Here is a 26,372-nt window from a genome sequence, read left to right on the forward strand (position 1 = left end):
CGCTTCCTGTTATTCTGCTGGGGTGGAAATAAAGGCCTTGTTGTTAAAGCCACCTTGAGCCTGGGAATTTCTGCTTACTGTGTAGGGTGAGCTTAGAACAGAGTTGGGAGCTGCTAGCATTAAGGGTGTGGGTGAGGGAGGGGAAAGAAAATGAGAGAACTCTCTACTTTTGGCCTGGTTTGCATTGCTGCCCAAGACTTCTTGGGAATGACTGAAGCTTTGAGGTTTAGTCCTTTGGTCTGGAATCTGGATTGTTTTTGGACAGGAAGGTCACCCCAAGTTGGGATGGTTGGTATGACACCCCAGGTGCATCTCAGAGCTGCTTGAGTTTGGTCCCTTGAATGCAGGGTGTGTCTCGCATTCCGCAGCACTGCTGATGGGAAGCTTTTTCCTAGCGTCTGCCTTGGAGCCGTGTCCCCTGAAGTTCAGAAACCGACAGGCGTATGTCATTGGCCGTAAGGCCCACGGGGCTGTGTGGGAGCCGTAAGTAGTGCAGAAACACTAGGCATGATGGTAGGGAGAGGGGGGACTGTGTCAAAGTTGGGGGGCATGTGCCTCTTTTAAATGGACATTCACAAATGTTAGGGTAACTTTGGCTGTGAAAAATGAGAGTGTACAGCGGTTCTCACGATCTCCAGATGGCATGTCTCGCCTACCACCAAGCTCACTCTCAGTAAATCATCCAAAGGTTCTGTAGTGGCTGAGTGCCTAGTCCAGGGCAGAGAGGTTCACTGGGAGGCCCTGGGCTGCTGGGCCAAGGCTGGTGGGCAGGAGGCCACCTGTGGGCGTGCCCAAGAAATCCACTGGGCAGCTGCTTGCAGGGGCTTCTGTTGAACTTGTTGGAAAGCTAATGGGAGCAGGCCAGACTCCTGGGGAGAGCTGGGAAGCTGCCTGTGGGGAAGTTGAACTTGGTGGGAAGCCAGTTAGGATTCCTGAAGAACCCAATCAGGAAGCTGCCTGCTGGGTGCTGCTGGGAGTTGAACTCCACTGGTGTCTCATGCCAACCGAGTGCCGAGGGAGTCAGAGAAAGGGAAGCGCAGTGGGACCATGAAGAGAAATGCCCTCCTTCCCAGCATCCTTCTGGCAGCCGCTCCTGACAAGCTTCACACTGTTCCAGCTGGCAAGTTAGCAACGCTCCAGGCTCACAGCCGAGCAGTGGAGCTTGGATTTGGGGAGCTTTGGAAGAGGATTCATGTAGTGTTCTCGAGGCAACGTGGCAGGCCTCTTCCTCCAGGGGCCCCAGCCTCCCCTTCAGTCAGGGAGTCTGGCTGTGAGTTGAGTTCGGCCCGGGCACTGGGTGAGAGGCTGTGTCTGTTACAGTTGTGACTTCAGTCGGGTGTTTGACTGTTTCCTGTTTTATAGATCAGTCAATGCTCATAGTCTGAGGGTTGTTTTTTTTATTGGTTAGTCACTAAATCGTATCTGACTGTTTGCGACCCCATGGACTATAGCCTGCCAGGCTCCTCTGTTCATGGGATTTCCCAGGCAACAATACTGGAGTGGGTTGCCACGCTCTCCTTCATGGGATCTTCCCAACCCAGGGATCAAACCCGAGTCCCTTGTTTTGGCAGGGGGGTTCTCTACTGAGCCATCTGGGAAGCCAATTCTTGGGGTACCATGTTCAAGTAACTGCTGTCAGAGATCCCTGTGGATCAGGCTATTTTGATTATGGGTGCACATCTGTTGTCTTTTTTGACAAACATTTCCCGCCCGCCCCCCCGCCCTGCCTTTGAGGGTCAATTCCTGCCATTTGGACTCTACTCAACTGGAACCTCATCATCTCTATTAAAATTGGGGAGCTCATCTTGGTGCAGCAATCCCCCATCCCATCTGCTGCTAAGGAGAGCAGCTGTGTAGCTTTCCAAGGGAATGAGCACTCTTCTTCCTCGTGTTTCTCAGTGGCTTAGTCTTCCTGGACCTCCTGAAGGCTGTACTGGGAGGTGGTGTGTGGATTACACAGGCTGTATCCAGTCCAACCGTCCTGTGTCTCTAGGCATTTGGATTCCCTCTTCTGTGCCAGGGCAGCTCTGGCATCTCAGTCTTGCCAAATGTAGACTGTTTCTGAGTAGAAACTTTGCCAGACAACCAGACATGTTTAGAAACACCTCCAGCTGCTCAAGTGAGTGCACTAAATCTGGACTCTAGTCACATCACCGTCCTCCATGAATCTGGCCTCAACTAGTATTATGTTCCACCCTCAGAGGGTGGTTTGACACCCTCTGAGTCAACTTGACATGTTTCCCATGTTTCTGATATACATTCCCGATATGTGTGTTAGAAAGGGCTTGCTCATTGGAAAAGATGCTGGTTCTGGGAAAGATTGAGGGCAAGAGCAGAAGGGGCAACAGAGAATGGGATGGTTAGATGGCATCACCAACTCAATAGACTGAGTTTGAGTAAACTCTGGGAGACAGTGAAGGGCAGGGGAGCCTGGCATGCTGCAGTCCATGGGGTTGCAAAGAGTGGGGCATGACTGAGTGACTGAACAACAGTCTTCTAGGTGTGTAAGCTCTTCTACCTGGAGTTACCAGGTGTGTTCCTGGCCTGTTGGAGCATGTGATCTGACCTGTCCTGTGTCTGGTGGCAGCAGAGTGGTGGTGGTGGGTCTTGAGAATAGACCCACAAGGCCCCCTTCAAGGCATCTACCCTTGGCAAGGTTATCACAGGCTTTTCAAACAAAGAAGAATCTTTTAAGACATAATGGACAAACGACTTCTACTGGTGAGGGAGGCTTAGAACAACTGTGGGGTTTAAGATGTTTGGTTTTCCTGGGTCCAGCCAAAGGTTGCCACACCCAGTTTCATGCTCCCACACATTCCCAGTAAATGTCTGACTTTCCCTTGAGACACTGGTGAGACTGAATCCAGCTGTTGTTCACAAGCAACATAACTTTTCTGTATGATTTTTAGAGCTATCAGCCCTGTGACTGCAAGAAAAAAAGAGATTATTTTGAGAATTGAAGTATCCTGCTTCTCATTGTTGCTTGTCCTGGGAGTTAAGACACCATGACTTGTCATTTTCTCTCTGTGTGCACTCTCGTGCCCTTGAGGCTCTGTTCCATACTGTACTCCCTAGAGTCAACATTACTACCATTTAGGAAAAGAAGCTTCAGTTGCCACAGGGGCTCCAAGTCCCTTGCTTCTGTCAGTACTTCACAAGCAACCCAAGGCCATGGCTTGATGAACTCTGTTGCCAGCGCCCGCAGGCATCTGTTTCCCACTGATGGTGAGCTCAACACTGCTGGAGCTGAAAATCACAGCAGATCAATCCAATCTCATCTCTGCCAGTCTATCTCCTGTGACTGCTCCTGGTACCAGTTCTGTATCAGGGTCCAGTCCAGCGGACAGGAACCACATAATAATTTGAGCAAGGAAGGATCGTTAACTACTTCCAGCAGGGAGAAAGAAGATTCCAAGATACCTCATGGGAGAGCACCCAAGGACGGAACAGATGTAAAAGGGAGGGAGCGCTCCCTGAGGCTGGATCAAGACCTTGTCGGAGACAGTGTTGTTTTAACTCAACAGATAGCAGAAGAGTTGGCAGGGTTGATCTAGACCAGCGGTGGTGCATGCTTGTTGGTCCAAGACTGATGGGCCAGAGCTCTGAGCTGTCAGAGGTGGGAACTTCCATCGCTAGCATCCCTTTCCCCTGCACTGGGATGCCTACATGATTCACCTGGAAGCTGGCAAGGCAGAGGGAGGTGCTGTCCAGTTTGCCTAGGAGCCTTCTGGGCCATGGCTGGGCTTGCTGGGGAGCTGCTGAGAAGCCCTTCAGGGGGTGCCCTTGAACCCACTAGAAGCTTCTTGCAGGGGCTCACTGAGCTCCCCACCAGGAAGCCATCTCAGGCTCACCGCAGGGGTGAGCTCCTGGGTTCACAGTGCTCCTGTCAAGCACCTGGGGAACCAAGAGGAAGGAAGGCACCCGGAACCAGGCTTTTTGAATTGGGTCCACTGAGGCAATTAGCAGTCACACAAAGGAAAACAAATGATAGGAGAATTAGAAAGATGAAAACAGAACTCGTTGTTTGACAATAGGTGTAGCAAATCCAAAAGTATTTACAGTTACATTTTTAGATTAATAAGAAAGCGTATAAGGTTGTTGAATATACATAATCAACTCTAAAACCAATTGCATCCTGTGCACCAAAACCAGAAAATTAGAAATTAAGGCTTAAAAAGTTCAATTTACAATGGCATAGAAATCAAGTACCTAGGAATACGTGTGACAAAAGACATGTAAGAAAACTTCGGGAAATATCAGAGAAGACACAGAGTATAAAGTAGGTCAAATTTCTCCACATTGGCCTATGTAGATTTACACAATCCCAATTAAAATCCTTAGTGGTTTCTTTTTGAATTGGAAAGACAGTTCTGATAATCACATGGCAGCGTAAAAGGAGGAAGCTAGTCAACAGGTTCTGGAAGGAAAAGGACTTGCTGAGAGGTCATGCTGTCCCGGATATGAAGACTTAGCATCAAGCTGAAGAGAGAGTGGAGTTATGTAGGCGAGGAGACAAGAGGACCACTGGGCCAGATCAGAGAGCCCAGGGATGATCAGCGTACACATGTTTGTGCTTGATTAACGGTGAAACAGACACTGCAGAGTAGTGGGAGAGATGGGCTAGTGAATGATAGTGTTGGAACAGTGGGGATCCGTATTCACACACACACACATGCACACATGGATCTCCATGTTTCACCATACTAAAAAGTCAATTCCAGATGCATTATTGATAGACAAGAGAAGGGCCAAAACATGCAAATAAAAAGGAAAATGTTCATGATCTCAGGGTCTTAAAAAAGGCGCAAATTATAAACCACAGAGCAAAAGACTGACAATCTGCATTAAAATGAATTTCTGTTCTTCAAAAGATGTTATAGATTGAAAGACAAAGCAGTAAGTGGGAGAAGATACTTAGGATGAGACAAAGGTCTTATATCTAGAATAAGTAAATAATTTATACAAACCAATAAGAAGGAAAGACTGATAACCAAACAGAAAGGAGCTGAACAGGAACTTGATGCGAGAGGAAAGGCACATGGCCGGTAGACACCTGAAGACTGTTCCCCTTCAGTGGCGCTCAGGGGAACACGCACAGGGAAACCACGGTGGGAGCCCACCCCTGACCGGCTGGCAGAGAGCGCGGAGTCCTCACTGGTGGTGGGAACGTAAACGGCACTAGCGCTCGGCAAAACAGCGCGGCAGCTTCTCAAAAGGTAAGCTTACCTATGGTATCCTCGGACTGTAGGACCCAGCGAGTCCACTCCCAGGGGTTTGCCCCAAAGAAACAAAAACATTTGTTCACACAAAGACTTGTCTTCACATATTCACGTTTGTTTAGAAGTCACTAAGTGGTAAGGGCTTCTCTTGTGGCTCAGCTGGTAAAGAAGATTCCCTGCAGAAGGGAAAGGCTACCCAACGCCAGTATTCTGGCCTGGAGAATTCCACAGACTGCATAGTCCATGGGGTCGCAAAGAGTCAGACACGACTGAGCGACTTTCACTAATTGGTAAAATCCCAGTATCTATTGAGAGGAGGTAAACCAGGACACACCCGTATGATGGAGAATGGCCCTGCGATTAAAGAGGCTCGGACTAGGCTACTGCAGCAATGTGAGCCCTGCAAACGTGCTTGGTGAGAGGAGCCAGACACAAAAGGCCACATATTCCAGGGTTCCACTTACATGAAATTTAAAACATTGCCAACTATAGTGACGGAAACCGCCCAGTGTCACCTGGCATGGGGCAGTGAAGCGGTGCAGAAGAGAAGAGGGGTCACCAGGGGGCATGAGGCACTCCTAGGGCGTAAGGCCCTGTTCCCTGCCTTGAACCTGGTGAGGGTAGCCCGGGGGACGTGGAGGCCGAAGGGTGTGCACCTTCAGTGTGTGCGGTTTACTGTATGTCGCTTACCTCGCAGCAGAGCTGTTAAAACCACACACCTTGTATTCGATCAAGAAGAAGAAAAATAAACCACACGACTGTGCCAGGGCCTGATAAGAAGACTGTGATAGTCCCAACTGCAAGTCACTTTTAAGTAAAAGCCCATAAGTTTCTAATGAACCCGTTTCTCCAGCTCTGGCTGCAGCCCCTGGTGGGTGCTCTGGTTTTGGGGGTGGTTGCCAAGCCCTCCATGTTGGCCCCCAGTGCCATCTCCTGCCCATCACAGCTGAGGAGAGGAAGGGCATCTCCCCTGGGCATGGCATGCCACCCCCCCGCCCCCCATGCTGTTTGCGCTCCTGCCCCTCTGCATACCATGGTCCTCTGATGCTGGCCACCCCCTGACACCTTCAGATGGCCCACACAGGCCCCTGAAATGCCCTTGGCACCCCAGGATGAAGGTCGGTCATGCATGGGGTGAAGCATGGCCAGGGCAGAGCCTGGAGACCTGCGGGCGTGTGTTCAGGGGCAACGGGAAGGGCCTGGTGTCCCAGGAGGAGTGAGGTGGCTGTCAGGAGATTCTGCAGATCCAGAATGTCTGGGCTGCCCCCCAGGGGCAGGGGCGCTGGAGCGAAAGCAGACGGAGCCCCAGAGAGCATGCATGGAGATGAGCTTAGGTCTTGCCCCGCAGGACGATGTTTCTCAACGTGTGCCCGAGGGGCGCCTGGCAGCCTCAGGAAACACACAGGAGGTCTGGCAGATTTGTAAAGAAGTCCAGGGAGCTGGCATTGATCGCATTTGTTTCACAGTCTGAAGCGAGTGATAGATGGTGGGCCTCACAGAGATCTTGGGAGCTCAGCGATCACGTCCTGCAGGCTTCACAGGCCTGCAGAGCAAGGCTGTGTGACCTCCCGGGGCTGCCAGCAGGCAGCAGGGTGCAGTGTGTCTGGGCTTCAGAGTTCATGTAGTTTACCAGTTACTGTTTATGCTGAAGTTTTCATTGAAATTTCTCTCTATTATGTTGTGACAGCCAGAATAACAGCTCTCCCCAGATGAGCCTGTGAATATGTTACCTCGAGGGCACAAAAGTGTTAGGCTCTCAGTCATGTCCAACTCTTTGTGACCCCAAGGACTGCAGTGCACCAGGCTCCTCTGTCTGTGAGATTCTCCAGGCAAGAACACTGGAGTGGGTTGCCACTTTTTTCTCCAGGGGATCTTCCCGACCCAGGGATTGAACCCAGGTCTCCTACACTGCAGGCAGATTCTTTACCATCTGAGCCACCAGCAAGAGGCAGAAAGGACTTTGCAAATGGGATTAAGGTAGGAGGAAATGAGCTGGAACGGTGACTGGGGTTTTCTAGGGAAACCAGTGCCCTTTGCTCTGAAGAGGCGGCCCCTTCATTGGCTGTGTGTCCTCGGCCCCTCGTACACGGCTGGCTTCCAGTAGGTGCTTCATAAATGCTGGCAAGTGATGTCTTTCCATGAAAGTGAAAGCATGTTGTGGATTGAAAGAGCCCCCAGAGAGCCCCTTGCTGAGACCCTGGTGTGCAGCAGGGGTCCCCAGGCTCCCCCTCCCCCCTGGGTCTCCTATCTGGAGTGTCTGGCTTCACAACCAGCAGCCCTGGGGAGAGGGGTTGGAAAATGTGCACTTAATTCAAATGCCATATCCATACGGTTTCAGAAGAACAAGAGCCAAGCTGTGGTAAGCGGTGGGTTCGAGGGCAGCCCCAGAGTGTGGAGGGGCCCAGGACCCTGGAGAGCTCGAGTTTCCAGGCCTATAAAACCCAAATGGAATTCCAGGTGTGCGAGACAAAACCACACTTAACGTGCAAGTAACAGCCAGGGTGGGCGACTTGAGGACAGACCTTGAACAGCTTGGAAGAGCCGCATTGCCAACTTCAGCTAGCTCCCACCTCCCCCTTTGTTGCTATGACAACTCAGGGAAGGCCCCACCCCCAGGCCCAGGGCAGGGGCTCAGAGAAAGCTGTGCAAGAGAGACTCTGCTGAGCCGGGCTTGAGTGGGGAGGTGGGTGGGGCTCCTTGGTGCCTTGCACCACCTCCTGCACATCCCCCCTTCCATCCTCACTACGTCCACTGCCTGGGTGCTCCTACACCAGCTGGGACAGCATCCTTGCGCCTCTCCTGTCTCCTGCCTGCTCTGTCCTCCCTGCACCGCTGGAAGGAGCTTCCCCGAAGGTGGCTCCACCTCCCACCTGCCCATGTGAAAGTGAAAGTCACTCAGTCCTGTCCGACTCTTTGCAACGCCTCGGACTGTCCATGGAGTTCTCCAGGCCAGAATACTGGAGTGGGTAGCCTTTTCCTTCTCCAGGTGATCTTCCCAATCCAGGAATCGAACTGGGGTCTCCTGCATTGCAGGCGGATTCTTTACCAGCTGAGCCACAAGGGAAGCCCAGAAATACTGGAGTGGGTGGCCTGTCCTTTCTCCAGGGGATCTTCCCCACAGGGATCGAGCCGGGGTCTCCTGCACTGCAGGCAGGCTCTTCTGCGTAAATGTCGTCATCTGCAGCTCTTTCCTGGCCCCGCTGCCCCCACACCCACGCCCAGTCACCTGGAGCCACTTCCCCCCCCCCCCCGCCCCCCGCATGCCAGCTCCCCCCCACAGGCAGTGCTGGAAGCCTTCTTGGGGGGCAGGTACCACTTCTGCTGGGACGCCTTCTCTTCCCTCGCAGCTAAGTGGTGGCCTCCCCCAACCCCCTGTGCTCCGCACCCTGGAGGGTTGTTTTCCTGCTCAGGGAGAGCTCCTATCCTATAGACGCTGATGATTTTAAACCCTCTAGTGTTGCCAGACAGTACAGGATGCCTAGTTGTATTTGAATTTCAGATAAGCAAGGAACAGTTTGTAGTGTAACTGTGTCCCATGTAATAGTTAAATTTAACTGGGAACCACGTATTTTTATTTGCTAAATCTGGCAATTCTGTTTGGGATGAACTTGGGGATAAAATTAAAGCTTTTACAAATATGTAATTCTGTCAGTGGGAAATCTGACCTATAGATAGGGTTGGGGAGTATTTTTAGAAGCAAACAAAGTAGCCAGAGATACATTGTTTGTAAGTTATGAAAATCAAATGAAACTCTTCTAAATTAGCTCTAAAAAGTATAGTAAACTTCAGTCATCTCCCAGGTGCTCACCACACGTGCCTCTGATAATGGTAACCATTGAAAAAGCCTGAAAACATACGAATGTTTAGCAAAATATTTTCCTAAAGCCTGACCTGGTGTACTTACTTATAGATTTACTTTTTTGTGTTGTTTCAATCAACATCCTTCTTTTGTCATTTCCTTTCCATTTCAAGCGCTTCCTTCGGTCATTCTTGAGGGCAGCTCTGCCGTTGACAGATCCTCATGGTTTTTCTGCATCTGAGAATGTCTTGGATCCTCTTTCATTTCTGAAGGGCATTTGCACTGACGGATCTGTTCATGCCTGACAAATACTGTCCTACTTCTTTCTGGCCTCTGCAGGTTCTTTTTATTTATTTATCTTCATATAGTGAAAGCTTTCATATCTGGAATTAGCCAGCTGGACTCAGTTTCAGTTCAGTTCGGTTCAGTCACTCAGTCGTGTCCGACTCTTTGTGACCCCATGAATCGCAACACGCCAGGCCTCCCTGTCCATCACCAGCTCCTGGAGTTCACTCAAACTCACGTCCATTGACTCGGTGATGCCATCCAGCCATCTCATCCTCTGTTGTCCCCTTCTCCTCCTGCCCCCAATCCCTCCCAGCATCAGAATTTTTTCCAATGAGTCAGCTCTTCGCATGAGGTGGCCAAAGTACTGGAGTTTCAGCTTTAGCATCATTCCTTTCAAAGAAATCCCAGGGCTGATCTCCTTCAGAATGGACTGGTTGGATCTCCTTGCAGTCCAAGGGACTCTCAAGAGTCTTCTCCAACACCACAATTCAAAAGCATCAATTCTTCGGTGCTCAGCTTTCTTCACAGTCCAACTCTCACATCCATACATGACCACTAGAAAAACCATAGCCTTGACTAGATGAACCTTTGTTGGCAAAGTAATGTCTCTGCTTTTTAACATGCTGTCTAGGTTGGTCATAACTTTCCTTCCAAGGAGTAAGCGTCTTTTAATTTCATGGCTACAGTCACCATCTGAAGTGATTTTGGAGCCCCCCAAAATAAAGTCTGCCACTGTTTCCACTGTTTCCCCATCTATTTCCCATGAAGTGATGGGACCAGATGCCATGATCTTCGTTTTCTGAATGTTGAGCTTTAAGCCAACGTTTTCTCTCTCCACTTTCACTTTCATCAAGAGGCTTTTGAGTTCCTCTTCACTTTCTGCCATAAGGGTGGTGTCATCTGCATATCTGAGGTTATTGATATTTCTCCCAGCAATCCTGATTCCAGCTTGTGCTTCTTCCAGCCCAGCGTTTCTTATGATGTACTCTGCATATAAGTTAAATAAGCAGGGTGACAATATACAGCCTCAGGTTAAATGATCCCAATTTTGTCAGCAACATCCAAAGCACCATGGTTAGAAGCCAGCTGAACAAATGCCTTCTTCTCTCCGTCAGCCTGATCAGGATGTTGACCTCAGCCACGTCAGTCTTAGAGCCTCTTCACAGCATGTTTAGCTTGGTGCTTGCTGGCCTTGAGATCCGCAGTGAACTCTGCTGCATTGGTTTCTTCTGTTTTCCTCGTGGCTGACTGGGTGGTGATGGGGGAACTTGACAATGGCATAGTGGTCAAGCTTGTTACTCCTGGGAGCGCTCCTCCAAGGACATTTGGGCTGCCTCCTGAGCCACAGTGTTTTTGGCCAATGGAAGGTGACGCCTGGATCATCTCTCTTTTGTGGCTGTGGACACGTTTCAGCACTGCTTTCTTGGCCTTCAGGGCCTTGGCTTAGGCTTTGGGAGGGGCGGGGGCTTCCTTCTTCAAGTTCGGCGCTGTCTTTGTGAAGAGCTGGCCTCTGCAATTTCTGATGAGAAACCATGTCGTTCAGGTTGCTTTCCTCATAGAGGTTATGTGTTTTGGTGCAGATTTCTTTGGGTTTATCCTCTTTGGTGCTTGCTTAGGTTCTTAAATCTGTAGGTTTGTGTCTTTTGCCAAGTTTGGGAAAATTTCAGCCATTATATCTTTGAGGATTTGTCCATCTGCCCCTCTTTCCAGGTCTCTGATGACGTGAATGTGGCATCTTTCATTAATCCCACAGACCCCTGAGGCTCTGTTGTTATAATTTTTTTAGTATTTTTTCCTGTTGCTGAGATAGATAATTTCTGTTGTTCTCTCTTCTAGTTCATCAGTTATGTCCTCTGCCTTCTCTACTCTGCTGTAAAGCCCTCTAGTGAGTTCCAAAAAAATACTCCCAAGCCCCTCAAACTTTGGTTATTATATTATTCAGTTCTAAAATTTTTATTAGCTTCTTCTTCATATCTTCTGTTTATTGCTGAGGCTTCTGTTTTTTAAATTTATTTCCAGTGTATTTATGATTCCTTGTTTAAGCATTGTTATGATGGTTGCTTTAAAAGCCTTGTCAGGGAACTGTCCTGTGGCTAAGACTCTGAGTTTCCAATGTAGGGGCCAGGGTTTGAGCCCTGGTCAGGGAATTAGATGCTGTATGTTACAACAAAGAGTTTTCATGCTGCAACTGAAGAATCTGCATGCCACAATTGAGAATCCCACATGCCACAACTAAGACCCAGCTTAGCCAAGTAAATAAATAAAATTTTTTAAAAAAAGGTTTGTCAGATAATTCCAGCACATGTGTCATCTTGGTGTTGGCATCTGTTGACCATCTTTCCTCATTTAAGTTGAGATTTCCTCAATGTGACTAGTGATTTTCAGTTGTATTCCAGACATTTTAGGTATTCAGGATTTTATTAAAACCTATTTAAGCAGGCACCCTCTGCCACCTTGTCACTGGGAGAAGGGAGTGTGGACTTGTTCCTGTCAGGTGGGACTGAGGTCTGGGTTCCCCTCTTGGCCTCTGTTGACTCCGTGGGGGCTGGAGAGGATGCCGCCCCTGGGACCCGTGGGGCAGGGTGGCTGCCCTGTCACCACTGGGCAGTGGTGAAAGTCTTGGCTCTGCACGGGCCTCCTGTGACCCTGGCTTGAATGATGTGACGCTGATTTCCTTTTTGAGGGGAGGCAGGCATGCTTGGGTTTTAGTTCTCTGGCCAGGGATTGAACCCAGGCCCTCGGCAGTGAGAGCACTGGGTCCTAAGCACTGGATCGCCAGGGAGTTCCCTGCTGATTTCCTTTAGACTATAGGTTTTCCCTGCTGGCTTAGACGGTAAAGGGTCCGCCTGCAATGCAGGAGACACGGTTTCCATCCTTGGGTCGGGAAAGTCCTCTGGAGGAGGGCATGGCAACCCCACTCCAGTATTCTTGCCTGGAGACTCTCCATGGACAGAGGCGCCTGGTGGGCTACAGTTCATGGGGTCGCAAAGAGCTGAACACAACTGAGCAACTAACACTTCAAGTCTATGTCATAGCTAACCACCTCAGGGGAAGCCCTCAAGCCAGTGCCACCTCGTCACTGATACTCAGAAGGACCTTGAGGACGTTATCATAATCTTCAAGGAAATGGAATGAAAAACAAGAGCAGTGGCTTCGCAGAGCCAGGACGTCAAGCAGAGGCTGCTGGGGCTGGTCTCACCGTCGGAGTCCCGTATGGTCTTTATGCAGAAGGACATGGATGCACCTGCCCTAAAGCAGGTCTCCCTGTGGACACAGAACCTGCTGGAGGGGCTCCAGGGACTGCAGGCCTGGGGCCGCCTGGGGCTCCCTTCTCAGAAAGGCCACCTGTGCTCTGGGCCCTGCTTTCCTTATTTGTGAATCAAGAGGAGGGGCTCTCTCTGGTGACGGACTCTGAGCGTCTTCGGCATCAGCACGCCTGTGAGTGATGGCAAACAATAGAACGATGGAAAGCCCACAGAAGTGGGGAAACTGGATGTACTCTGGTGGTTAGCACGGGGGGAGCTTCTGCAGGGTTTGAATGCAGTTTCCATGAGTGATGAAACAGTGTGAAGTCGTGGGGGTCAGCAGTTCACAGGATCTCTGTGTGATCTGTCTGATTTGACTCTAGAAACAATTAGCATTTCCCCCAAGGGCCCTTAAAGTCTAAGCTGACTTCACATATCATCCAGCGCAGTGGGCAGTCATGGGGCATCCTGGGGATGGGGGTGTGGCCTGGGGGCGGCTTGCACATTGTCCTCAGGGCTGGGCCCTGACTGTGTCCCGGGCAGGCCTGGAGAGGATGCAGCATCCCTGAAAGCTTCACAGACCCAGAGCTTCTCGTGTCCTGTTTTGACCGCACCAGGAGGCATGTGGGACCCTACTTTCCTGATCGGGGATGGAGTCAGCGCCTCCTGCACAGGAAGCATGCAGTTCTAACCAGCAGGTTTCCAGGGAAGTCCCCCGGCCTGCTCCTAACATTGCAAAAGTCCAGGGAAGAAAGTGCATCATCCAGGGAAGAAGAAAGTGCAAACTGGTTTTGGGATGAAAGGAGGACTTTTCAGTGCTTTAGGGAGAGGAACCTTTGAATCCTTTCTCCAAAATGAGCAGGTTAAGCAGAGAGCCATCATGAGATGCAGGAGTGAGTGCTGCCCTGAGGAGAGAAGGGCGGGGCGGAGGGCTGGGCCCTCACTGGCCCCGGGGAAGGTGGGGGAGGAGACGTGTGCGGCCAGCCGCCGCCTGCTTCCCAGGGCGTCTGTGCTGCCGTGGGCAGAGCTGCTCAGTTTGGGATGTTTGTGATCACAAGCCTCCATTCAGTTCAGCAGGTAACTGTACCTGTGCAGAGCTGCACGGCTTCTAGAGCCCCAGGGACATTCAGACCCCAGGGGATCTGTCCTCTGCTGGGGGAGCTCTGAGCGGGCACACATACACAGCCTTTTCATTCTGGCAGGAAAAGAGTTGCTCAGAAATTACCCGCCCCCAGTTCCCAGATGGTGCTAGGGGTAAACAATCTGCCTGCGAATGCAGGAGATGTAAGAGACTGCGGGTTCAAGACTGGGTTGGGAAGATCCCCCGGAGGAGGGCACGGCAACCCACTCCAGCATTCTTGCCTGGAGCATCCCATGGACAGAGGAGCCCGGTGGGCTACAGTCCATGGCTTTTGCAAAGAGTGGGACATGACTGAAATGACTGCACACCCCCCAGTTCCTCAGAGCCTCTCCAGGGTTTGGACCCCTCTGGCAGCAGCAAAAGGTGTAGGGAAGGGAGTGGGTTAGGGCTCAGGCCTAGCAGAGCTGGGCCCAGGTACGAAGACCCTTGAAGAGTGACCGCCTCAGCTCCACCACTCTCTGCATTTAATCCAGACCGCAGCCAAGGTTCCAGCAGGTTAAACGGGGCTTTTATCCTGAGTTTTATTGTTCTTTGATATGTAATTTGACCTGATGTAGGGCTGAGAAAATGCATTGTCTTATTTCACCCGTGACATATTTATTGCAGGGAATTTTCAAATCTGTGGGAACGTCTGTTCAGGCTGCTTCCTTGGGAAGAATTTAAAGGGAGACAGGTCAGCTACCGAAAGCACGGCCAGAGGACCACGGCAGGGAGAGAGAGAAAGACAGTGCGGGAGGAGAGGAGGTCAGGAGAGGGGGCCACTCTCCCAGCATTTTACTGCTCTGCTTGTTCTCAGCAGCATCGTTTTCTAGGTAAGCTGCGCCTTCCCGATAGGTTTCTTCCCTCTCCGTTAATGAGATGTGATGGCGTCTCCTGTTCCTTCAGTGCAAGGGGCCTGTCCCCAGCTCTGCGAGCTCAGCCTTCATCTCTTCCCCTGCAGGCGTCTTGTCCACTGCTTAGGCTCATTTGAGGGGTTAAATGAAGCCGAGCAAGGGATGCCCAGGAAAGGAGCACTGTTTAATCAGGCATCAGGGCTCAGTGTGCATGTGTGCGTGTGTGTGTGTGTGTGTGAGAAAGGGGCCCCCATGGGAAGCCACACTTGAGCAGAAATCTGATCTCAGGGAGGAGTTTTCTAGGCGTGTGTATTAGTCGCTCAGTCATGTCCGGCTCTTTGCAACCCAAGGACTGTAGCCCGCCAAGCTCCTCTCTCCATAGGATTCTCCAGGCAAGAATGCTAGAGTGGGTTGCCATTTCCTTCTCCAGGGGATCTTCCTAACCCAGGGATTGAACCCGGGTCTCCTGCATTGCAGGCAGATGCTTTACCGTCTGAGCTACTAGGGAAGCCCTTACTAGGAGAAGGGTGTGAAATAAAATTCATTTTCTGGCAAGGCAAGAAACATTTAAACAAAAATCCTTCTCTGCCCTTGGGCCGCCTCACTGCCCTCCCTGTGTGTCATGTGTCTGCATTCTGCACGGACCAAACCTCTCCGTGGGCAGGAACTCCCGCTCAACCATAAAGAGCAGGCTTCTCCCAGATCAACAAGACGACTCCTTAAAAGGTAGCATTCCCTCCTGATCTGAAGGGGTCACACGACCACTGGGGTGACACCTAGATCTGGACCATGTGAGCTGTCAGGAGTCGGTCATTCGATGTACAGCCCTCTGTCTCAAGCCGAGTCTTGATTTCTAATCTGCCCATCAGTTCACAGAGCTTTCTGAGATGCTCTTGCCAGGTTTATAACCCTCAAGTTTGGTTGAAATAAAATTCTCCAGTTCTTTCTTAGGTTGACCAATTAACTTTCCATCAGTGAGGGGCAGGTCTGAGCACGGAGGAAGTGGGGAGCTTATGCAGACTCCTGGGGTAGAAGGGCACCCAGTTATCTCGTTCTTCCCTTCCTCCTTCCAGCCTGGCTGCCTCTTTTCAGCCCCTCCAGGTGCAGGTAGAGACCACAGAGCACCTGCGAGGCCTTGTTAGCACTTTGATCCTCATCCCATGACCTTGAGAAGCCACCTACTGGCTTAAGTAGGGAAAGCCAGATGGGACTTGCATTTTGAAAGGCACTAGTGGTAAAGAACCTGCCTGCCAACTCAGGAGATGTAGAAGACGTGGGTTCAACCCCTGGCTTGGGAAGATCCCCTGGAGGAGGGCATGGCAACCCACTCCAGTATTCTTGCCTGGAGAATCCCATGACAGAGGAGCCTGGTGGGCTATGGTCCTTAGGGTCACAAAGAGTTGGACACAACTGAAGCGCCTTAGCCGGCACCATGCATCCTGGCCATGGGAGCCAGCCTTGACGGCCAGTGTAGGACAACAATTTGACTATTGTCCAAGCCCAGCTTTGATCCTGGCAGCCTGGACCATGCTGGTGGCTGGTTGAGGGGGCAGTGGCAGAGGATGGAGAGAAGTGAGTGGGTCTTAGAATTGCCAGGGAGGTCGGAGCTTCTGATAGTGGTTGGCTGATGGGATAATGAGTGATGAGGAAAGGAAGGTATCAAGCACCGCCCTAGGTGTCTACCTTATGGACTCCTTCCCAGGTTGGGCCTTTGTCCTTCTCTCATTCAGTCATTCCTGAGGCAGGTTGAATTACACCCCTGAAAAGGGTGTGTCAAGTTCTTACCCCGGGACCTGTGAATGTGGCCTTGTTTGGAAGCAGGGCCTTCGCAGAAGGAAATCAGTTAGGACAAGGGCCTACTGGAGCGGGGTTGGCCCTAAAGCCAATGACCGGTGTCCTTCAAAGAGGAAGGAGCAAGAGGTCTGGACACAGAGACTCAGAGGAGACTTGGAGGGGAGAAGGCTGGCTTGTTCCACTGCAGGAGACGCCAGGGCTGCTGGCCGCCTGTGGAGGCTGGGGAGGGGCCTCTAACGAACTCCCCCCAGAGCCTCCCGCAGGAGCCAGCTCTGCAAAGCCTTGGCTTTGGACTTCTGGCCTCCTGACCGGTGAGAGACTGCATTTGTGTTGTTTTCAGTGCCATCTGTGGTTGTTGTCATGGCAACCCCAGGGAATGCAATTCTTGGAGCATCTTTGAGCCCCCGCTGGGCAGCAGCCACTGTGCCCAGGAATAGGACCTGCTCTGGGACTTTCACCTGATGGCCAAAGAGAAACAGGGTGGCTCGTGGAAGGAAGGGGTTGTCCCATGGGCCCCGGGGAGGGGCTCCACCGGTGACATAGGGATTCTGGCTACCGCGTGACATGTCCTGAGGCCTGTAGACCTCAAGAGGAGTGGGTTTGTCCAGAACAATCTGAAGAATTGGGAGTGGGGAGGGCAGGCTGAGGGTGGTAAAAGGTCATGGTTCAGGGTTCAAGTTTAACCCCAGCATCCTGGGCAAGGTTGGAGTCAGCCTTCGGATGGCATGGATGCCCCTTGGGCCCCCCAGCCTGGGCTCCCCAGGCTGCACCCTGCATGTGCCTTGACCACACATTCTGCGTTGTTCCCAAAGCTGCTTCTAATGAGCCTTGTTTTCAGCCTCCGTGGCTGCGGGCCTGAGGTGTGTCCACATTCCGGTAATGTGTTGAGAGTTTATTCCAAAGCAGGGAGGCTGCCCTCGCCCTTCGACCAGACTTTGAGCGTGTGAGCCCCTTCTGGCATCGTCAGTTTCACAGGCTCCTCCTCGCTGTCTCCCCCTACCCTCCACGGTTCCCGCCCATGGTTCCTGCCTGAGCCCCTCTCCCCACACTCACGAAGTCTGGGGGGAGGGAGGGCTGAGACTGGGCCCACGTGGCTCCACCACAAGTCTCATCAGTCCCTGGCGACCCTGCGACGTTACTCATGGTTTTCAAGAGAATATTAATTTCCACTCAAATTGACTCCCCTTTGGCGGGGCCTGTCCCCCCAGAGGCAGCTTTTAGAACTGTTCTTCTTTCCCCTCAAAGGAAAAACACGGCAGTGGCCAGCAGCCTTTTAGAGAAGGACTTCGGAATGAGGAAGTCCTCTGCCCGCGGGGTGCCGCCCATCTAAGCAGGCAGACCCCCTCCCGAATGGACAGATGGATGGACAGACGGATGGACAGATGGGTGTGGTGTAGGTGCCGAGCACAGGGCCTCTGCTCCTCTGCAGAACCAGGAGGCATGAGGGTCAGGAAGGAGCAAAGGAAAGACGGATGGGTGGATGGAGAAGGAATGGAACTTTCCTTCCAAGCTCTGACCGTGGCTTTGGGCCCAAGCGGCTGGGCGGCAGCTGTTTTGAAGCCCCTCCACCGCATTCTCGCACCTGATGCTGTGCATTGGGTGAAGTTCTCCTGTGTCTCAAACCCTCCAGCCACCCCTGGAGGTTGAAACAATGTGCTTTCTTGCAGGAGCAAGTGTGTGGGCAGCTCTGAGGGCTGTGCTGTCTGGACAGCAGCTGGTCACCCCAGTCTCATGTTTCCCAGGTGGCGTTCAGCAGGCGGCATACAGTTTCCCATCTGGTTGCAAGAGGTGGTAGGCAGGACAACCCTTGGCCCAGCAATGTGGGCTGCTCCCCCGTGGAGGGGGCTGGATGAGCCCCCTGTGCAGTTCCTTGTACAGGGCTGGTGCGCGCACTGCTGTACCGGAAGCAACTCTGCAGGTCAGGTTGACCAGATCCTCCATGCTAAGTATAGAAATCTCACTTTTCTTCACGTCCCTTGACTATCCCCCATGGATAATATCGGGCTTCCCTGGTGGCTCAGTGGTAAAGAATCCTCCTGCCAATGCAGGAGATGCAAGTTTGATCCCTGGGTCAGGAAGATCCCCTTTAGTATGAAAGGTAACCCACTCCAGTATTTTTGCCTAGAAAATTCCATGGGCAGAGGAGCCTGGCTGGCTACCATCCATGGGGCTGCAAAGAGTCAGCCACGACTAAGCACATGTATAATATCAGTGTTTTAAATAGTTCTTCTAAAATACATTTAGAACTACATCACATGGTGTTATAATTTGGTTATCAATAATCTGGAAAACTCAACTGGAGAAGAAAAGCCTGTTGTACTTCTCCGTATTTTTTTCTTCCTTTCTGACGCCCCCAATTTCCTTCTTTTGTTGTTTCCTTTATGTTGAGAGAATTTTCTTAGTTATTCCTTGAGGCAGGTGTGCTGGTGACAAACTCTGTTAGCACTCATTTGTCTGAGAATGTCTTGATTTCCTCCTTCATTTCTGGAGGATATTTCCTGTGGATAGAGCATTCTGGGCACAGCTTTTGCTCTGACATGTGAAAAATGTTGTGGTACTTTTTTTCTGGACTCCTTGGCTCCTTATGAGAAATCTGCTGACACTCTAGCTGTTTCTTCTCTACTGTAAGATGTTTTTCTCTAGATGATTTCAAGATCTCTTTTTTGTCTTGAGTTTTGAGTTTTCAGATGTGTAATGACAATGTATCTTGGCACAGATTTCTTTGCGTTTATCTTGTTTGGTGTTTGCTCAGCTTCTTGAATCTAGAGGTTTACGTCTTTTGCTAAATTGATGAAGTTGTCAACCGTTATATATTTGAATATGTTTCAGCACGTTCCTCTTTCTCCTCTCCTCCTGGAACTCTGATGCCATAAGCATTTGATCTCGTTATATTCCCACAGGTCTCTGAGACGTTGTCATTTTTTTCCAGAACGTCTTCCCTCGGTGTTCGGTTTGGACGACGTCTGCTGTTCTGGCTCCTGGTTCACTGAGTCTTTCCTCTGTCTTCTCCATTCTGCAGTTGAGCTTCTCAACTGAACTTTTTATTTCAGTTATTAAACTTTTTAGTTCTTAATTTTCCATTAAAATGTATTTTATTTCTTAGTTGAGACTTTCTTTGCCGAGACTTTCATTTGTTTCGTTTCAATTTTTTCATTTGTTTCAATCATATTTGTAATTGCTTGTTGAAACATGGTTATTAGGGTGGCTTTTAGCATCCTTGTCAGACAGTTCTAATGTCTGCCAGCTCGCTGTTGACATCTATTGATTTTTTTTTTTTCACGCAGTTTGAGGTCTTTCTGGTTCTTGGTATGATGAGTGATTTTCATTTGAAGCCTGTGGACTATGCTGGTGGAGGAGGGGGTCCTGCTGTGTCACTGCCTGGTAGAAGTAGAGGTCTGAGCTCCCTGGCAAAAAAGTCTTTGCTGTCGTAGGTGAAGAGGGGGCACAGTTTTCTCTATGATATGTGGCTGCAGCAGAGCGGTCATTCTCTAAGTGTTTTCTGTCTGGTCAGGCTGCCTCTTTTCTGATCCTTTGGCCACAGAGAACAGATTTTTGTTGTTTTCTTGGGGTGTTTGCCCGTTGAGAGTTCTGGGTTTCAGCCTTGTTCATATCCAAGTCTAGAATATATGAAGCAAAAGAAAAGCTAAGCGTCCCCTACTGTGCTGTCCCTGGGACTGCGGTCTACCATCCTCTCTCCTCCTCTCAGCGTGTTTTATGTTTGTTTTACATATAATGTTCAGGGTTTTTAGTTGTGCTTAGGGAAAAGTAGATCTGCTTCATCCTAGAAGCAAAAGAAACATGAATTCCTTTTATAATCAGAAAAACATAGGGTGCAATAATGTTTCATCCAATGTTGCATGTTAATTGGGTTGCAAAGATTAGAGAATGAACAGAAGACTGCCTTCTAGCTGAAATAAACTCGAGGGAAAACTCAAGGGGCTGGTTGTAACAGAACCGAACAATAAAAGCAGCTCTTTTGCTCATAAACTTTTCTGTTTAAGTATTTTGACCAGAATCACCAATGAAGTTCTGTCTGTTTACATTCATCCGTGACAGAGGAAGGTTGATGCAGGGAACAACTGCAACCCCATGTAGTTCGTAAAATTAATAACTGAGAAATTGGACTCGTGCTTCCCCATTCTTATTTTGCTCTGGCTTTTAGCTAAACCAACGACTATTATTTTGTGCCAGAAAGTCCTTCCCAAAAGGTCTGCTTAAGTGTTCCGGCAGATTGGGAAGGGAGCAGAGGGGGGAGCGCGCGGGGACTTCGACCCACGGCCGACCTGCAGGCTCCTCTCCCCGAGTACAGGCGCCCCCTTCCCAGTCCTCCAACCCAAACCGTTTCCTCCCTCGAGGGGAGAGCAGGGATGAGGTTTCCAGATTCAAAAGGAGGCTGGCCATGACCTCGGCCCTTTTTACGGCGCTTCCTTTCCTGGGCAGCACGTGAAGGGGAGAGTCCGTGTGTGCTGAGGTCAGGGTGGGACGGAGCAGGTCCCCAGGCCCCCGCCCTCTCTTCATGCCCCGGTCCTGGGTCCTGCCGTTCTCACCGAGACACAGGCTGCACTGATGCAGGTGGGGAGGGCGACTCTCACTGACTCTCTCCTCATTGTCGCGGTCACAAGGATGGTCAGTCCCTTTGGTCCTGGGGGCAGCGATGTCCTGCAGTTTGTTCATTCCTCAAACACGCAGAGTGCTAACTCTCAGACTCCATGCACTCAGAATCACAAGGCTCTTTTTTACAAAATATTTTACTTTTATTTATGTATTTATTAGACTGCCCTGGGTCTTAGTTGCAGCCTGCAGGATCTTTAGTTGCCACATGTGAATGCTTAGTCGCGGCACATGGGATCCAGTTTCCCAACCAGGGATTGAACCTGGGCTCCCTGCATTAGGAGCATGGAGTCTTAGCCTCTGGACTACCAGAGAAGTCCCCATCACAAGATTCTTATATCCTCTGGCGCTGTCTTCATGGGGAAACATGTAATTGCCTACTTAACACCCACAAGGTGAGGCTCTTCACAGGCTGGTAAAAGGGAGACAGAGACTAGATGTAAGGACGTGAACAGGCCAGTGGGCACCTGCTCAGATGAGGCTGTTCCAGGGAAAGTTGGTTTCCGTTCCTGGACAGCCTCTTCATGTCCCCGTTTGTCACCACACTGCTTCCAAAACACCAGGGGCAGAGCGTGTGCCCCCCATCCCTCCCCATGCAGGTCGAGACAAATCAGAGCGTGTGCACCACCCCCCCCATGCAGGTCGAGACAGATAGGAGAACAGGGTTGTGTTTTGCATCAAAAGCCATCTTCGGTCTTCATCACCCCGGCCTTCTTCCCTTGAGTCACCTGCTCCTAGCTGGACCAAGCAGGTCAGTATTAATTCCAGTTTCTTCCATCTTTCATTGCTCCTCTGTAACTTAAAAATCCAATAAGCTACGGGAAAAAGTGAATCACCCCAAACCCTGCTTGTGGTTTCCACTCTGCCATAAACCAGTGAGGCCACCTTGGGCGTTGCCCACCTTTCCTGAGCCTCGGATTCCTAACTGCCAGGAGAGGCCTGGGCCCCAGGGCAGCCCGTCACAGGGGCAGCCACCTTGGGCATCAGCTGCGGGGAAGGGAGTACGGGGCGGGGTTTGAAATATCTGCTGACCTGAGACCCCTGACCTTTAAGCTCAGTGTTCTGTGCTCACCGTAACTGCCGCACGCTTGTGCCTTTGGATTTAAATGTACCCGCGATTTACACGTAAGTGAGTCCGCCTGTGCAGAAGACATGAGACAACAGTAAGATGTCTCTGGCGGAGGTGCAGGGAGAAACTCTACACGGTTAGCAGGTGAACACCAAGCGGGGATGACCCGGCAAGGCCTGGGCATGGTCTGGGCTAGGGCAGGGATGCTGAAGGGCACTGCGTGCGGTGAGTGTGCTGGCAGCTCGTGACTTTCTGATGGAGGGGAGATGAGATGAGGGGGTGGGAACTGGGGCAGGGGGCCTGAGGAGGGCTGTGGGGAGGCTGAACCAAAGTGGCTGCCAGCTGTCACCTTGCTAGACCAGGGTCTGGGGCCCCAGGCCCACCCAAGATAAGGTTCAGTTGAGGGGGCTTCCTGAGTTTTCTGGACCACGTCACCAGCCAAGGGGGGTGTTCTCCATTGGTGGCGAGGATGCTGCTGGGGAGAATGGAGCCGCGGTCTCAGGCAGCGATGGACACACAGGTGTGACGCGGGCCTCACGGCTGTTAGCTGATTCCACCTGCTTCTTTTCTGCTTTTTTAGCAAGTGGGTGTGAGAAAATTTAAATGACAGTTCAGTCACTCAGTCGTGTCCAACTCTTTGCGACCCCATGGACTGCAGCACACCAGGCCTCCCTGTCCATCACCAACTCCTGGGGCTTGCTCAGACTCATGTCCATCGAGTCAGTGATGCCATCCAACCATCTCATCCTCTGTTGTACATCTATGCCACTGTTAAAACAGTGAAACAGGTGGCATTCATTTTAATAATGTAGTTTACTTAACTCTTTTAAAATATTATTTCAATCCATAATCTGTACAGAAATTATCAATGAGACACGGCACATCCCTTTTTGCGCCGAGTGTTCGACACCCGCAGTGTGTGACCCTCCCAGCGTCCTCCAGCGGCCTCGTGTGGTCAGTGGCCACTGTCCTGGGCGCTGCAGCTGTAAGAGGCGAGACGGGGTCAGGGCAAGGGCGCCTGCTGTGTCGGTGGCTTGTGAGAGGGTCAGGGCTCCATGAAGGGAGAGGTGTCTTCCTGGGCAGGAGGACCCGCCCCCTGGGAGGAGTGGGTGGAGGTGAGTGGAGGTGAGTGTGGGGGCACCTGGCTCTGTCTGGAGGGACTCCTCCTGGTCCGGACACTACAGCGTCACACTTCCTAAAACGTGTCCCCAGAGGAGGAACTGGCAGCCACTCCAGGACTCGCGCCTGGAAAACTCCATGCACGGAGGAGCCTGGGGAGCTACAGTCCATGGGGTCGCGAAGAGTCGGACGTGACTGAGTGACTTAGCATGTCCTCAGACTCTGGGGAGACTGGCAGCATCCAGAGCCCACGGCTACACGGGAGGCCCTCCCCATCAAGCTGGGCTCCTTACGGGGCTCTGGTGCCTTCTCTGCGGCTCTCTGGTCCATGCGTCCCGGGAGGAACGCGGGTCTCCCGTCACCTGCATGGAGCCGAGCAGGGGCTGGTCAGGAGCTGGTTATGAAGGTGGATGGGGGCTGAAGGTCCAGTTCTGGGACAGAAGTGCCCCCTCTGTGTGACTCCCACCACCACCACTCCCTGCCAGGCCGTGGGTGTTGGGACTTCCGCTTTGACTGTCCAGATACGATAATCATGTCATAATCATGTCAAAAACTGTTCTTTTTCTAGCAAACCCTGAGAGCAGACACGTGACAAATGTGGCAGCCTTTGTAATCTCACGTTCGTCTTTAAACATCAGTTATGTGTTTATTGAGGAGCCATATCTTGACAGCCTTGTTCACCTGCAAACCTTACTTGTGAGCAGTTTCTTTTCTCAAAGCTTCGTCTTCCCGTGGTGAAATCAGGGTCCCAGCGAGGACTGGAGGTTACAGCCTGACGGGGCAGCTGCATGGCCAGAACCCCCTGGGAGGGGACCTGAGTGCAGGAGGGCGCCCCAGCCCCTGTGGGCCTCGCGAGCTCCGGGAACTGGGGTGGGGGGCCTTGCTGTCCTTCCTGGAGGTGGACGCTCCCAAGCCCAGGCCTGCCTCAGGGGCCAGGGGTCAGCGCACCTGGGGTGGGCAGGGGCTGGGGCTGGAGGCCTAGTGTGGGGAGGTGGGAGCCGCCTGTGGAGGCCCCCGGGGCGTGGTGAATGGGCCGTTTGTGCGTTAGGAACACCCCAGTATCTCAGGAATGTGGCCCTGCCCACAGCAGGGAAAGAACCAAGCTGAGAGCCGAGAAATCCTAATAAAACACCACTCCCGGGAAACCACTTAAATGAATGACTGCTAAGGTAATAATAACCCTTTTGGCAAATGCATTTTCTCTGCCCCAAGCCAACACATATTCAGCCCCACAAAGGACCCTGTGATGGGCGGTGGGGCAGCCCCCGCCGAGGGGATGTTCTTGGGGCTCTTCAATTCAGTTCCTTTCACAGGGCTGGGCCTGACCAGGAATTTAGAGGACTCTGCTGCTTAATGAAATGTTCCGGGGCTGTATTTATTTAACAGATACATGCATTTATTGGGCTCCTAGACAGAGCAAAATAAGCTTTTAAAAATATCTTTATATTGATCTCATATATAGTTTTTTTTCATTTTAAGTGATTTTGGGGGCTAAGAGAATGGAAAATACCCTGAAGAAAGCTGGCAGCCTAAGGGTATTGAATGAGCCTTTGATCATTTTTTTCCCTGTAAAACTCAGCCCCAGGTGACACGGTTACAACTGGCCAGTGGAAAGGCTGAGGGCGAACAAAATCAGTTCACCTCTTCTGCACTTGGCCATCTCAGGCTGGGGGTGGGGGTGGGTGGGATGGGGTGCCCCCCCTCCAGCTGCCCCCTCCAGCTGAGACTCCCTGCTCTGCTGCAGGGGGACCTCCCTGGAGGTGGTTCTGGTGACCCAGGTTCTGGTGATGCTCTCTCCCAACTCAGATGGGTCTGGGGTCACCTGGAGGACCTCACTCTTCACACAAGCCTCAGTTTCCTTATGTTTAAAATTAGGGGGAAGGGCTATATAAACCAGCAAGCCTGAAGCCCCGGACTGCCACGAGCCCCTCCCCAGCCCGCCCTGGAGAACACTGTGTGTCCGTCGGAAATGTCACCGAACCTGAGGACAGATGCGGCTTCAGGGGTGCCCTCTGTGGATGGCCCGCAGGCCGCTGCTCTGCTGTGCAGGAGGTGAACCCTGTCAGCCATCAGGACAGCCGCTGGTCCGCTGGTTCACTGACCCAGTCACTTCTGTGGCTCCTTTTCCGTCCGCTCAGTGCTGTGGGGGGCAAAGGTCATGCATGACTCCCAGCCCCAGGTTGTCTGTTAAGCTGGAGTGACTGGAGGTCAGACAAAGATACACGGTGAAGATTCTCGCGAATAAAGCAGGTGGTTATAGGGAGGGCAAGAATCTCCTGGGGATTTATTAGGAGAAATAAAATAATGACATTCCTTTATTTACTTACCTATTGCTGGCCTGTGACGGACAGCCCGGTCTGGGCTTTGTGAGAAACAGGAGTGTGGATTAGGCGTGGGCTGTGTGTGCCGTGAGCGTTCGTGTGTGCCCCCGTGTGCCAGTAGATGCACACCCACGTCCTGCGCTGGGGCTACTGACAAGGAGCTGGTCGCGTTCCCAGAAATATGCATGGATTCTCAGTGTTTCACCGCTCCTTACACCGAGGGTGTTTATCAACCGCTGCCTAAAAACAAGAACAGGTGACCAAACTCCTCAACCATAATATGAAACACTGCTCTGGGGGCTCAGTGTAGAGAATCTGCCTGCCAGTGCAGGAGACAAGGGTTCCATCCCTGGGCTGGGAGGATCCCCTGGAGGAGGAAGTGGCAACCCACTCCAGTATTCTTCCTTGGGAAATCCCATGGACAGAGGAGCCTGGCAGGCTAGTGTCCATGGGGTTGCAAAGAGTTGGACATGACTGAGCGGCTGAACAATACACACACACGTGTGTCTGAGAAGACACTCAGGTGATGGTGTGGACTGATAGGAGAGCGTGACGTTATCCTTAACAGTATGTTCATGTCTATATAGTGTGTGTGCAATCCAGCTGCATATACATACGTACACACATGCTGTAATTTTTCTGACTGTATTTGCCATGACAGCTCATTGTAGAAAATTTGGTAAACATAGAATATACGAAGAAGGAAGTATAAACCCAGTTACCCACCTTGCTGAGAAACACTGTGAAGTTTTATGTGTTTTCTCCCAGGCTTTTGTGGTATGCACACTCATGGAACTGTGTCCTGTGGGGCCTGCGTCCAGCCCATGTGTGTCCAGATGCTGGCACTTGTCCCCAGGCCCTGAGAGCCTGGGGTCCCTGTGATGCTGGATGCTCTCCCAGGGAGATCTGCAAGTTGCCAGTGATGCAGGAGCT

Source organism: Bubalus bubalis, chromosome 6, assembly GCF_019923935.1.
Source record: "Bubalus bubalis isolate 160015118507 breed Murrah chromosome 6, NDDB_SH_1, whole genome shotgun sequence".
In the NCBI taxonomy this organism is placed as follows: domain Eukaryota; kingdom Metazoa; phylum Chordata; class Mammalia; order Artiodactyla; family Bovidae; genus Bubalus; species Bubalus bubalis.